The sequence below is a fragment of the Balaenoptera physalus genome, assembly GCF_965194825.1.
Source record: "Balaenoptera physalus genome assembly, chromosome: 5".
Lineage (NCBI taxonomy): Eukaryota > Metazoa > Chordata > Mammalia > Artiodactyla > Balaenopteridae > Balaenoptera > Balaenoptera physalus.
The window spans coordinates 29451519-29466678 of record NC_138884.1 but is presented as its reverse complement, the minus strand read 5'-3'; the positions used below and the strand labels follow the sequence as shown (position 1 = coordinate 29466678).

At 36.6% G+C, this 15160-nt stretch overlaps 1 protein-coding gene across 7 annotated transcripts in view; it reads left to right on the top strand.

The window, feature by feature from the left end:
* The window catches only part of INPP4B (inositol polyphosphate-4-phosphatase type II B), a 750879-nt gene that overhangs the window by 3877 nt on the left and 731842 nt on the right, over nt 1-15160 (top strand). The gene's annotated exons all lie outside the window — the stretch shown is intronic.

Below are 15160 nucleotides of genomic sequence, written 5' to 3'. Positions count from 1 at the left end.
GTCGACCAATAGGAGCATTTGAAAAGGCTTATGAAGTTTTATTATTATAATTATCTCGTTTGTATACTTGCAAGTGCTGTGGGATTTTTCTTTTATATAAGGGACAGTTGTAACCGCTATCTTATGTCCTAGAAGTATCTTGTTAATACATGGTATACCATAAGGCCGGTGGAATATCTAAGAGCTGCAACTTCAGACTTGTTTTTTCCAATTGACTTTGTAATTTTATTGAACACTGATAGATGTAATCCCAACATAGTGTGAAGAATTGGATTTCAATGTAATATGTGTTCTTAAATCATGTTTTCCAAACTGAGTTTCTTACATTGCAATATTTTGAGTAAGTTCTGTCTTTTGCATTGGCAGCCATGCCAACTAGGTGTCCTAATTGTGTGGAGAGGCCTCAAAATAGCTCTATGCAGAGCTAAGTGGAATAGACTTGGCAGTATTCATTTGGTTAAGCTGATTAAAGGAAGTAGTGAGAAGTTGTCTAGATCATGTGGCTGTGATCAGAGATTCCTTTGGGAATTATCTAAATTAATGATTTCAAGGGGATGGAGGCAACACTTCCCTCAAAGGTGAACTTCTCCCTCCTTCTCCCCCTCCCTCCCTCCCTCCCTCCCTTCCTTCCTTCCTTCCTTCCTTCCTTCATTCCTTTCCTTCCATCGATTTGTCTCTTACCTATCTTTCTTTTTCTACCTGCCTTTCTGGTTGTTAAAATGAAGCACAGCAACAGGCCTGATGTTGGAATTACTGAGCTATGTGCTGTATTTTCCACATTGCCAAGGATGGAGAGAAGTTTGTGGGATATACAGGCGGCCTTAATACTCACTCTGAATTTGAATTATTTGAGTAACAACAACAATGAAAAATGTCTTCCAAGATCAACATAAAATATAGTTCTTTAAAATTTCCATATATGAGTTGTTTTAATATATCATGGGTTTATAAATTATAAGTACTTTAAAAGGAGAAACAGATTTTTATGTGTCTCAAAACGGAGTGTGATTTTTAAAAAGTTAAGCAGCAAAGATTTAAAGGAAATCCTCTGAGCATTTTTCATTATAACAAAATTAATGGGCAGAAATATGAGTCTTTCACCTTTCACCTTAGTTCTTAAAATAGGTAGCTACAGTGCATTAAGTAGACCAAACTAGGGACTACCATTGTAGAATACAATGAAGCAAATAAAATGCACTCCCTTACCCATAGCAAAGTTCTCTATAGCAACTCTTTCTTTAATCCAGTCTTTCAAACATTTCTCATTTCATTTTCTTGGGGCTTTACTCTTCTAGCCAAAAGATCAGAGATGAGCCTGAGCAATTAGCACAACCAAACCATAAAAATTATTCACCGCTGGGAAAATAAAGTAGAACTAAAAACCAGTGACATCTTAAATTGAAGTTATAACCTGTAGATGAGGGGAGATTATAGCTATGTCCTTAAGAAAGCTTGGAAGTATCATTAGTGATTATTTAACATCCTACAAAGCCCTTTTGAACATTTTCATATACCGAACTTGCTAGATAACAACATATTCCACTTGGAGCATTGGCATATATCACATTCATAATAGAATATGTTACATACTTGCTGCACAGTATTAAAAAAAAATCACCCTTTAAAAAAATTTCATGTCTTCATTAACAAAACCCATAACTTTTTATATTTACTAATCTAATCAGATCTTTTTTACCTAAATTTATGAGACAGGGATGATTTTATGGTATGTGTAATTTCATTTCTCCCTAATAGCTTTCTTCTCTTGAAGCAGTTATGAATAAATATGTTCCAGAGCTATGTTTTTTGGATAAATTTGTTTTAAAATAGAGCATTTCCACTTTCCTGAAGGCGTCCATTGTGCATTTGGAGTGAAAGAGACAGCACTAGGTGGCAGCGTGCAATGCTTAGTAGCCTTGGGTCTTTTTAATTGCAATATATTCATTATTAAAGCTGTTCTTTCACACAGAATTTATTTATATCACTGGCGAGCTAATGAAATTAAAATCAACAGGCAGCTAAATCCTTAGCAGTATATGTAGAAGATCTATTGTTTGTAATACTTTAAAGATTTGATTGTAATATTTAACACACTCTGCTTTTATGTGGGGTCTGCTCGTGTGGGGAATTCTTAGCAATTAATTGAACTAAACGTGCCAGAACTCTGCTTATGACTGGGTAAGAAAAAGGTAAAGACAAAATTAAGTGAACATGGTAGAACTCTTCCCCACCCCCAGTATGGTCATTCTAAAACAGACATTGTATTAACCATTTGCATTTTAATCCTAATCCTCTCATTACACAGGCTGAGCAAATTCTTTTTTCTAGGTGTTGAAGGCTATAATTCTTAATTTTTCCTCTATCTTATTGCCCTTGGGACAATGCAAAAAAGAAAAAAAAGTGCAGATTGTCTCTCTGACACTTCAGCAGTTCCCTAATGTCCTCTGTAATAGTGATGGCCTGGCCATCACAGTGACCAAATTGGATTAGCCACGTAGCACTCTAATTTACTTTATTGTGACAGCTGAAATTTATCCAAACCATTTCTTCTTGGTTTATCTGGATGTCAGCATCCCTTTCTTTGGCTGAATGACTAAATCATGGGCCATGGCAGAATTAAAATTTATTCCATCCTCCGTGCACCAGAATGGGTCCCGTGCATAGTGTAGCCACCTGATTGGAACCTCCTCAAGGTCAACAGGGTAGGTGTTTCAAACCATGTTCACTGGATGGGACAGTTGTGGGAATGGAAACCAAGGGAAAAATTAATCAACATAAATTTGCATAATTAAGAAATATACTTCTTTTAAGAGACTTTTTAGTACTATGTAAAATTTTAAACATAATAAAAAATAGTACGGTGAACTCTCGTGTTCCCACCAACCAACTTCAGTAATTGTCAAATCATGGCCATTCTTGTTTCATCCACAATCTCACTAGCTTTTCCCCTTTCTGCAGTTTTGGGAAGCAAATCCTAGAAATTATATCAAAGGAAATATACTTGTGAAGCAGTTATTTACAAAAATAGGTATCATATGAAGGGCAAGTTAAAAAAAAATACTAAAGTAAGAACACTACATATTTCAACTAAAAAATTAGGAATCTTGGCATTAGTTAAATTATGCACAAATTATGAATTTGTTTCTGGAAAATATGTCAGACTATATAATTAAGGAATTGATTTCAACTTAGGTTCTATGTCGTATTTTTTTAATCAACAAAAGTGTGCAGTAATGTTCCTTGAACATGGTAGGTAGTTAGTACATGCTTGATAAACCAATGACTGCATTAGGCTTCTTAGATTAAAACAAATAACTGACTGTCTGCATACCTTGTCACTACAGTTCTCTTATGTAACATTTTACTTCTAAAGAGGCAGACATTGTAGACAACAGCAGGCCCTTGGCATGCAAGAATTTAGTTTGCATGAGTCAAGATTTTACCAGCTGTCTTAAATTACTTACACGTAGTAATCTATAATTTTGCTGAAGTGTGAATTTTAATCACACAGTCCTGGAAACTGGCCTTTCAGTGAATGAGCCCAGCCAGTGGGCCAGTGGTCATACCTCCAGGTGATTTTATGCTCTAGGTAACATGGCACTTCACTTTCTAGAGCTAGTTATCCCTGGTGGGTGTGTTTGAGAATTTGGCAATCTGAGAAATCGTTTGGTCCTCCCCTTTGAAAATGTCATGAATCTCCTAAAATATACCTGTAAGATTTTGTGTTGAGTTGAAATTTTAAATGAGTAGGATTTTTTCAGATTTCAGAAAATTGACAGTAACCATTATGTATAAATCATTATGATATTATGTGTCTAAGAGAAAATATAATTCCATGGTAGAGAAAACAAGTATTTTGTATCTAAAGGGTTTAAGCCATGCCATACTTTTCATATGTAAAAATTATATAAGGAACAAAGGCCCTGTATAATTTTCTTAATACTAGACAGATAATTTTTTTGACTTTTTTGAAATTTACTATAATGTTTTCTTTCCTGGGCTGTGTTTTAAAGACTGCCTCCCAATTTATTCATGCTATTCATATTCCGATTTCTCACTTTATATTTTGGGTGGGAGTGAAGAATGGTACATACTCAGAATAGTGTAACAAGAAATAATTGAGCCAGTTGGCTTCCAGTTGATGTTTTTTTTCTACTCATTTTTTTTCCAGATTATAAATGTAATAGATCTCCATTGAAAAAATTTTGGCAAGTAGAGAAAAGTCTAAAGAGGCAGAAAAAAATCATCCAAGGACATATTTTTAGTGTTTTATCATATTTCTTTCTAGAATCCTGTGATTCTTTCTAGATTTTGTGATTCTTTTACAAAAGTTGAGATTATAGTACGTGCATGCATGTGTGTGTGTGTGTGAAAATGTCTTGATTTTTTTTTTCCACTTAGAATTCTGTTGTTCAATTCAGTTTAGAATTTGATTGAGCACCTACTATGTGCCAGGTACTATGCTAAGCTCTTTTCTGGTTTACAACAATGAATAAAAAAGAAAATCACTTTTCCTGTGCCTGTAAACACTGCTCTAACCTTTTCTTTCTTTTCTTTTTTTAAAATTGCCATCTGGTAGTTAAGCATACAAATCACTATCATTTGTTTAGCCATCCTTGCAACTTTGACTTTTTGGCATTTTTTTCCTGTTAACACACTGTGATGAATCTTTTCTGTATGACCTCATTTTCTAATATCCCTTGTCTATCATTTTTACTGTTTTCTTAGGAATGATTCCTAGAACTAGTATTCTAGATAAAAAGTATAAACCTTTAAAAAATTCCTTATACATATTGCCAAACTGCTTTTTAGAAAGACTGCACCCATTTTCATTCTCCCTGGAAGTACATAAGTCACATCTCCATCCTCACCAGCACTGAGGGATATGATTATTTTTTATTAAGTTTGTTAATTGGAATGAGGAAGATGATTTTAACATCAACCACAACAAGAAAACTTATTGCACACCTCGTGCAGCCCATTCATCAAACAAGACCTTTATCTATATTATCTCATTTAATCTTTGCAACAACTGTAGGAGGAGGACAATGTTACCATCCCATTTTAAAGGTTAGGAAAGTTATATTTTGAGAGGTTAAGTGGCTACCCCGAAGTCACACAGTTGGTAAGTGGTCGAATTGGGTCTTGGACCAAGACTGATTTTACTGTAAAGTCTAGGCTTTGAACTACTGCATTCTTCTACTATTGTTTTATTAAGTGAGGCTGAACATTTTGTTGTTGTTGTTTCAAAGCTCCAAATTTTTATATTTGATTTATTTATATATATTTATTTTAATTGAATTATAGTTGATTTACAGTGTGTTAGTTTCAGGTTATGGCAAAGTGCTTCAGTTATACATACGTATATATTCTTTTTCAGTTTCTTTTCCATTATAGGTTATTACATGATATTGAATAATGTTTCCTGTGCTATTGACTAGGTCCTTGACATTTGAGGCTGAACATTTTTGTAATGCTTATTTTCATTTGTACTTTATTTTAAATATTAATTTATATTTTTAGCATTTTTGCATATTGGGACCTTGGTTTTCTTTTCATCAATTTTAGTGTCCTGTATGATACTGTCTTTTTGTCATTTATGTTATCTGTATTGCTTTGCTTTCTTTTAACATATGAAAGTTGAAAATGTGTGGGTTATTAAGTTGAATGTCATATTTCTCCCATTGTATTTTTGTTTTTTTGCTTAGATAATACTTTCTCATTTATAAAACAGATTAACATTTACCTAAATTATTCTTCCCCTAAAACAATTTACATCTAATTCTTTAATGATTTTTTTTATCACTTTTCCACCCAGCATTGTTTTGGTGTATGGTGTGAGATAAGAATTAAATTGATTTCCCTCCTAATAACATTTTTCAGCAGCAGTTTTTGAATAAAGCATCCATTTCCCACTTATTTGTGATTCTATCACATCTTGTTATCTAATTCTAGAGGTAAACACACAGACACACACACACAGACACACACACACAGACACACACACACACACACACACACACTCCCACATACTGGGTTTCTGGTTCTGGTATACTTACTTCATTCTAGTGTTCTGTCAGTATTTTTTATTAATATTTCACAGGTTTAGATGTTGTTATTTGCTTAATACCTGGTAGTATTGATGCTCTCTACTTGTTTATTTTTCTGTAGCTTTTAAGACATTCTCACTGATATTTCTTCTGGACTCTTTCTAGAATAACTTAGAAAAGTTACCCCCACACATTTTTAGATTTTAATTGAAATTTGAGTGTATAAATGGAATTGAGGAGAATTGGCAACTTAATGGGACTTAGTCTTCTTGTAAGCAACCTGGTGTGCCTCTCAGTACAGTTTTGATTTGGAGGGTTTTTCATGCTATATGTAAGAGCCTGTATTAGACATCAATCATTCTGTCTAAGTATTTTCCTTTTTTAGTATTCATTCTCCAAACTGACCAGGGAATTAGGCAGCATGCCCCATGCACCATGGGCCCACCTTAGCTTTGCCCATTCCTGTTCATGTGTTTGACTTAATGGCATCTCATTGTCCAGGAAAGAGAGGGGCACACGAGGCTCGAAAGCTTCTCTTTCCCATTATTGGGCCACAGCCTTGCTCTAAACATATGTTTATTTTAAATTATTTTACTTAAATTAGCCTAAGAAGATACATTCAGTATAAATATTTAAAATATCAAAATGTGAGTTCTGCTTCTTCAACAGCTCACCAAGGAAGTATCATAAAATTGTCCAAAAATTTGTAATACCTGTAAATCAAAAAAATATAATCCAGCAAACATTGCTCAGTTTGATATTTGGTTTGTTTCCAGTTGTCGAATCTGGTGAAAGTACCTCTAAGATCATCAGTTTTGGCCCATTGCGATGGAGCGACAGGGTTGGGTAACTAGCCTGAAGCTATAGCTCATTTATTTGGGTCTGTGCTCCAGTTATAGAGATTTAAAAAAAAAATGAATATCCAGAAAGATTTTTGTACACACAATTTGTTTATGTCTTTTTAAAATGCTACATAGCTATATACTCCAGCTCTCTTCCATTGACGGGTGTATAAAACAGTTTGCTTATTGGAATCATGCAGAAGAGAAAGCCTTGCTTTTATGAACATGGGTCCTCCAGGTTTTCTTGAAGCTGAGACTTGTCTATCTCAGGCTAATGGACCCCGCATCTGCTGGTGCCCTGTCTCAGGAAGCTGCAGATGGACAAGTGGGAGAAATATTGTGTGTGTGGAGGCGTCTTCAGGCCTGCTCATCCATACCCCCAGTTCAGTTATATTATTTTCAACGGCAGTTCTTCTGCGTAGTGCAACTTTGCATGTAAGTTACATTCAAGTTACAAACATCGGATTGTGGTAAGAACCACGTTCATCTCTCTGTTTAAAACTGTGAGGACTTCCCCATGGACGGGTCACTAAGTCAGATTCTACTAACATCCACTTTCCATTTCATAGACTAGATCACTGAGCTCAACAACAAGTGAAAGCAAGTGAAAAGCTTATAATTTGCTTCTGTTAAGACTTTCTAATTTCCATGCTTAGGTTCCTGTATTTCTTTTCAGTTGAACACTTGAAGCAACAATGCACTAACAGTGATGAAAGTCCTCTCAAAGCCTCAGGAGAATTTTTCTCCCACTGGTTTAAATTTCCCTGTCAAAATTTCTCAGGTAATGTGATACTGCGAAAGAGTGTGTGAGAGAGAAAAAGATCGACCATTGTAGACAGGGCAGGGCAAAGGCACTGCAATGGGGTCGTAAATCATATGACACTTATCTTGGGATTCTAACCCATACAGACCTATATCTCCATAGTGTTTTCTGCATCCAGCACATAAACACTAATTGTAATTTTAAAAATGATTTAAAAAATCACTGAAAAATACTTAGTTCAAGAAGACACCTCTAGTTTAACTATTTCCCTGCACCATTTTAGGATGACCAAGGTTTTATTTATTTATTTATTTATTTGATTGAAGTATAGTTGATTTACAATGTTGTGTTAGTTTCTGCTGTACAGTAAGTGACTCAGATATACATACGTATATATATTCTTTTTAAAATATTCTTTTCCATTATGGTTTATCATAGGGTTTTGAATATAGTTCCCTGTGCTATGCTGTAGGACCTTGTTGTTTATCCATTCTATATATGATAGCTTACATCTGCTAACCCTAAACTCCCACTCCATCTCTCCCCTAACCCCCTCCCCCTTGGCAACCTGTTCAATCCCCTCCCCCTTGGCAACCTGTTCTCTGTGAGGATGACCAATGTTTTGATATGCTCAGGGCTGGTGGATTTCAGTGCTGAAACCTGGAGAGACCTGGGCAAATGGGCTGGTTGGTCACCTTATCATCACAAACACGTCTGAAAAGTATAGAGAGATTAACAGGTAGAAGTTTTCAAATAATCTATTGTGCTCAGTAGAAAGGAGAGATAGTTTTTGGTATGTGAAAGTGCTACTTGGACATTCTATGAATAATAATCACCCCAGGATGATACAAAATCTGGACTCAGGTTGTTCTTTTCTGGCAGAAACTGGATATTTTTAATTTATGTACTTATTTATTCATAATTTATTCCCTGCACACTTCCAAAAATGATTTGAGATGGTTTACAGTAAAACAACATAAAAAGATACTGAGTTTTTTTTTTTAATTTTATTTATTTATTTATTTATTTTTGACTGTGTTGGGTCTTCGTTTCTGTGCGAGGGCTTTCTTTAGTTGCGGCAAGCGGGGGCCACTCTTCATCGCGGTGCGCGGGCCTCTCACTGTCGCGGCCTCTTTTGTTGCGGAGCACAGGCTCCAGACGCGCAGGCTCAGTAGTTGTGGCTCACGGGCCCAGTTGCTCCGTGGCATGTGGGATCTTCCCAGACCAGGGCTCAAACCCATGTCCCCTGCATTGGCAGGCGGATTCTCAACCACTGCACCACCAGGGAAGCCCCGATACTGAGTTTTTACAGCAGTTCAATACTAATGCAAAAGATATATTTTGGAGCTTGACTAAAAATACCATGCCTTAAAAATGAAATTTGATAATATGAATACTAACCAGTACGAGATCTTAGGTACTCTAGGTAGAAACACATATGGGGACCTTTAAAAATCACTACCCAAATCCCATGATTTTGGATAAAAAAGTAGCAATTTTTTGAACAATGATTTGCTGTTATAAGGTTCCCACGAGACAGTCTGGGTGAGCTATTGTGGAGAGGGCCCAATAGACAAGAATTCTGAGCCCATCCAAACAGGACTGGCGGCTTTCTTTCACAGGCATGTTTTTGATTCTGTCTCCATGCATTCTAGCTTTAGACACATTTGTGTTGCATTGAAAAGACTGTTGCATTTATTTAAAAGACCTACTGTAAGACTTTGTTCCTCCAAATCTAGGCTGTAGTGATTTTGGGAAAGTCATTGAAATCTACCTGAGCCTGTTTTCTCATCTATTAAGTACAGATAATAATAACTATCTCAGATTTGAAGTGAGAATTAAGTGGGACTGTATACAAAAACTATAAATTACAATTTATAAAATATACTATAAAAGCATGGTATTAAATATATTGACAACCACTAATGTGATTATTATTCTGTTATATCCTATACTCAGAATGATTATTTGGGACTCAGTTACAGCTTGACATGTAACCAAGAAAACTATATAGATTCAGTGTCCACTCTGATGAATTTTAAGCATAGCCTCCTAATCTGTAAACTGGTTCATGAACACCCACCTTGCAAAGATGTTATGAGGATTAAATACAATAAGGGATGTAAAGCACACAGTGTCAGGCCATAGTAAGTCTTCAATGAGTAGTAAGTCTTCAAGCTATTTTATTACTGTGATTAATAGTTTTTATTTTTTATGAATGAATGAGGAATTGAGATATTAGAGTTATCTGATGCTATATTTTCTAAACTTTCGACAGTAGAATTTTAAATGAAATCTAAAATCTCAGTGTAGAAAGTAGACATAGAAACAATATTTTATTAGCATAGATGCATTTTGTAAGTTCACATTTTAAAAATATGCTTATTGATAAGGTCAATCAATGAAAACAAGGAGGTTCCTTTGCTGAACACAAATACGCAAACTTTGTGCTTATAGATAATATTTGAGCAATTATGTCTGCTCCATCATGAAATATATTTTTTACTTATTTGTTTTCTTTCCTTTTTAAAATTTGGTGTCTTTATTTGATTTTGGTTTATTTGGTATTTTTATTTTGTGCCTTTGTTTGGTTTATACAGTTTCTTCCTCTAGATTGCAAATTTCTTTTTTTTTTTTGTATTTATATATATGATTTTAAAATATTTATTTATTTTTAACAATTTTTATTGGAGTATAGTTGCTTTACAATGTTGTGTTAGTTTCTGCTATACAGCATAGTGAATCAGCTATACATATACATGTATACGTATATCCCCTCTTTTTTGGATTTTATTCCCATTTAGGTCACCACAGAGCATTGAGTAGAGTTCCCTGTGCTATACAGTAGGTTCTCATTAGTTATCTATTTTATATATAGTAGTGTATATATGTCAATCCCCATCTCCCAATTCATCCCACCCCTCCTTCCCCCCTTGGTATCCATATGCTTGTTCTCTACTTTTGTGTCTCTATTTCTGCTTTGCAAATAAGTTCATCTGTATCGTTTTTCTAGATTCCACATATAAGTGATATCATACGACATTTGTTTTTCTCTTCCTGACTTACTTCACTCTATATGACAGTCCACCCACATCTCTGCAAATGACACAGTTTTGTTCCTCTTTATGGCTGAGTAATATTCCAGTGTGTATATGTACCACATCTTCTTTATCCATTCATCTGTTGATGGACATTTAGGTTGCTTCCATGTCCTGGCTATTGTAAATAGTGCTGCAATGAACATTGGGGTACATGTGTCTTTTTGAATTATGGTTTTCTCTGGATATATGCCCAGGAGTGCGATTGCAGGATCATATGGTACTTCCATTTTTAGTTTCTTAAGGAACCTCCATACTGTTCTCCATAGGGGCTCTATCAATTTACATTACCACTAACAGTGTAAGAGGGTTCCCTTTTCTCCACACCCTCTCCAGCATTTATTAGATTGCAAGTTTCTTAAGGATTGGGAGCATCTTCAGTTTTATCTTTTGGACCCAATGCCCAGTAGAATGCATGGTACATGGTAGGCCTCAAAAACGTTTTGTGGGTGAATGAATAATCAGCATAGTGAGGCTTATTCTACCTGAGAAAAATTATTGTGTTTTTAAAGGTGTAAGGGTATGAAAAGGACAGGAAATGAAATATCAATTAATAAACTGACTGATCTTAAAATAACGCCTTCTTGATGAAGGTCTAGAAGAACTTTAATCTATTAGTAGAGCTCTTGCTACACCAGGGAAGATTCTGGTCTTTGAAAAGTCTGTGTGTGTGTGTATGTGTGTGTGTGTGTGTGTGTGTGTGTGTGTGTGTGTGTGTATGCACACATATGTGTGCTCCTTCATGCATGTGGTTTTGTGAGAGTGAGTGAGGGACAGAGTGGAGGACACTGGAAGGGAGTGAACACTTGTGCAGGCCCTGCCATGTGTCAGGCACTTGCCAAGTATGTTGCTTTGAATATGGTCTGTTCTTCTTGGGGATTTTTGCTGCATCAGAGCCTGCTGAAATGCATCCAGTGAAATGTTTATCACGCTTTGGCAGGTGGACTCTGGGAAACAATTACAAACTATTTGTAGAACTGTGGGGTCAACTGTTTTCTGTCTTTTTGAGGTTGAGTAATTTGTAGAGCTCTTTATCACCCTTGTCTTATCCATGAGAACCAGCAAGGAAAGGTCTCAGTAAATCGGAAAAAAATAAATCCTCATGGGAACTCACATATTTCCTCTATCCTGATAAAAATAACAATAGCTGGCATTTATTGAACACCATGAATGTTTTACTTACATTAACTCTTTTACTCCCCACAATTAGCTGAGCTAGGCACTGCCGTTACCCCCATTTTACAGGTGAGAACCGTGAGGACAGAGAGGAAGTGTAATGTGCTGCAGTCTCGTCTTTAGGAAATGGTAGATCCAGGATTCTGAGCAAATTCCTTAAGCACCCACCACTCAGGACCATACTCTTGCCATCTGACTCTTCGAATATCAGCTGCAGAAGTTAAGAGGAAGCCTGATGTTCTTGCCAGTTCCATGTCGGGGTTCTTCACTTGAGCTTCAGTTGATGGGAAAGGAAAATGTGCCCTTGAGGGTAGCTTGCAGCCATGGTGCCAGGGGCGAAGTGTGCTCTCTCTTTGTTGGGTCAGGAAAGGCGAAGGTGATTGTTCCAGTCCCAGAGGAGGGAGGCTGGCTAAAAACAATGTAGCTATCTGTAGGATCCTTCCCTTTGCCATTTGTTTCTTCTAGTTGGGAAACATGGTTATTTAGTTCTAGTTGGAGCCATCTGTTGAGCATATATATATATATACATAATATATAGAGGTGCTATGTTGCTTATGAGCATAAAATTGCCCGGCGATTGGAAACCTTTAATCATACACTTTCAACATTCTAGCCAAAATCTTTGTGGCCTAAAAAACATCATAGGTGGAAGGAAACATCTGCTGTGTTTTTCATGAGAGCTGTGGAATCCAGTCTGCTTCATTTACACAGTCATTTTATGTGCATTGGGCATACTTAAGAATTTTACTTGTCCCTGAATTTTCTACTGAGAACTTTCCCCATGCGTAGAAATAAATGTTAACCTCTGTTAAAAATCCACTGGTGAAAGCCATCTATAGAAGTTGGCAGCTCAAGGTATAAAAAACACTGTCCAGGCTGGATTGTTTTTCCCTCCTGCTGTCTTAGAAGATATATCTTGAGCACAAAGTATATTTTATTTTTAGGAAGGATTTGTTTACACCGTATGGTGCCAATGCTGTTAAGGTTTATTTGTGCCACGGGTACTTATCGACACTGTAAGAACAATATATTGGAAGAAAATGAGCACACCTTGGGTGACATCTCTTCATTAAGATAAGCCATGCAGTAAATCTCAGTCTATGAAGACTCTTCTGTGTCTTAATGGAAGGTGGTATTTGCGAGCTAGCGTTGCATGACCATTGCAGATTTGTTTGCTGGTCTCTATGGCGTGGCTCATTTGCAGATCACCCAACATAGAGGTTTAATCTTGGGAAGAAGGAAAATATGCTTTTTGAAAAACACTAGAGGAATTGGTGTTTTCAGCTTGATCATAATTCACTGAAAGCATGAGGGGATCTGTGTGAACCATGTGCTTTAAATTAATGGGGATCGAGAAGTCTTTCTTCACCCTTGTGAATCCTTTTAGAAGACATTTGCAGAGAAATTACTGGAGCTGCTCCCCCGTGGGGTGATTAATGTTTTAATATGCAAAAGCAGACAACCCACAATTCCTTTGCGCCCTGGCACTCCGAGCTACACAATTTTATTGCTTTATTTTCCCCATGTAGCTTGGCTGCCTAAAAACTCCTGTAGAGTCAAATAGAGCCACTAATGCCAAGTCACATCCTCGGTCTAGACTTGAGGACTCTGCTACGTGGCACCGCCAAGCCGTTTGTGACCTCACTCTGGTGGAATAAATGTCTAGGTGAAGGTATTGAGATTTTCCTGCTCATCCACTTGAATTTACTATCTACTTCATTTCCCGGCATCAAAGTTAGGCGCTGGAAAATGGTGTTAGGGGAGGGTGTGTTTTTAGGCTCTTTTACCACTAATTTCCAGTAAAAGTCAAAGCCAACAAAAGCATGACCTTTAATAACCCACCACCCACCTACTGCACTCATGCATCTTATCACTATCCTTTCCTCCTTCCTGCCTGGATAAACTAAACCCTGCACCTCTGCAGTCAATCCTGTTTCCTTCTGAAATCTCAGGGCTCTCTACATGGCCATCATTTCTTGTCTCCTGTATCTTCACTTCTCTGCTACCTTCCAATGAGCAGTGAACACACGCAAGATTTTCATGTTTCACCCCTCTCTACGGCATACCCACTCCAGCTATGCTCATTTCTCTTCCAGTAGAGAGCCAAGTGTCTTGGAGGAGATATTTAACGTTTCCTATACTTTCCAATTTCATTGTAGTCTGGACTTCATCCCCACAGCTCCAGTGAAACTGCTTTGGCCAAGGTCACTTAGATACTCTGTTATATTTCACAAGTGGTTCTCTGTCCTTGACCACTTGGCAATATCAGGTCTATTAACTATTCCTTTAAAAAATTCCTTCTGTTTTTCTTGATACTGAATTCTCCTTTTCTTTAATCTAATTCTTGAATATAAAATATCTTTGATTATATGTATGTATAAAATGTCTGGGACTTCCCTGGTGGTGCAGTGGTTAAGAATCCGCCTGCCAATGTGAGGGACACAGGTTCGAGCCCTGGTCCGGGAAGATCCCACATGCCGTGGAGCAACGAAGCCTGTGCGCCACAACTACTGAGCCCGCGCGCCTAGAGCCCGTGCTCCGCAACAAAGAGAAGCCACCACAAGCCCATGCAGCAACGAAGAGTAGCCCCCGCTACTCGCAACTAGAGAAAGCCTGTGCACCGCAACTAGAGAAAGCCTGTGCACAGCAACAAAGACCCAGTGCAGCCAAAAATAAAAATAAAATATAATAAATAGTACTTAAAGAAAAAAAGTCTGTATATTATAAGAAAAAGATAATCAGCATACTGTACTCCTCTCTCCCAACTATATCCCTCTCTTTGATTGGCACTGCATTAAATCCTTAGGTCAACTTGGGTAGATTTGACCTCATAATATTGATTATAATCTTTGTATCCATGAACATAATGTATCTCTCTCTTCTTAAGAGTCTTTTAATACAGTTTAAACATTTGCTCCATAAATGTCCTCTACATCCTGTGTTAGTTTTATTTTTAGGTACCTCATTTTTATTGTAGTTATTTAAAGTGGTATCTCTTTTGAAATTACATTTTCTAACTATTTGTTAATGGTGTATAGAAATATTATTGATTTTAATGTATTGATCTTATAATCAGCCACTTTACTAAACTCTCTTATTCTGACATTTTATTTTCTGCAGCTTTGCTGTTTTCTGAGTATATTGCAGTAAGAGTCCATTGCTAGTAAACGCTCTTGGTTGCTGCTTATCTTAAATTGCCTTTATTTTGGGCTTGCTGTTAAATAATAGCAC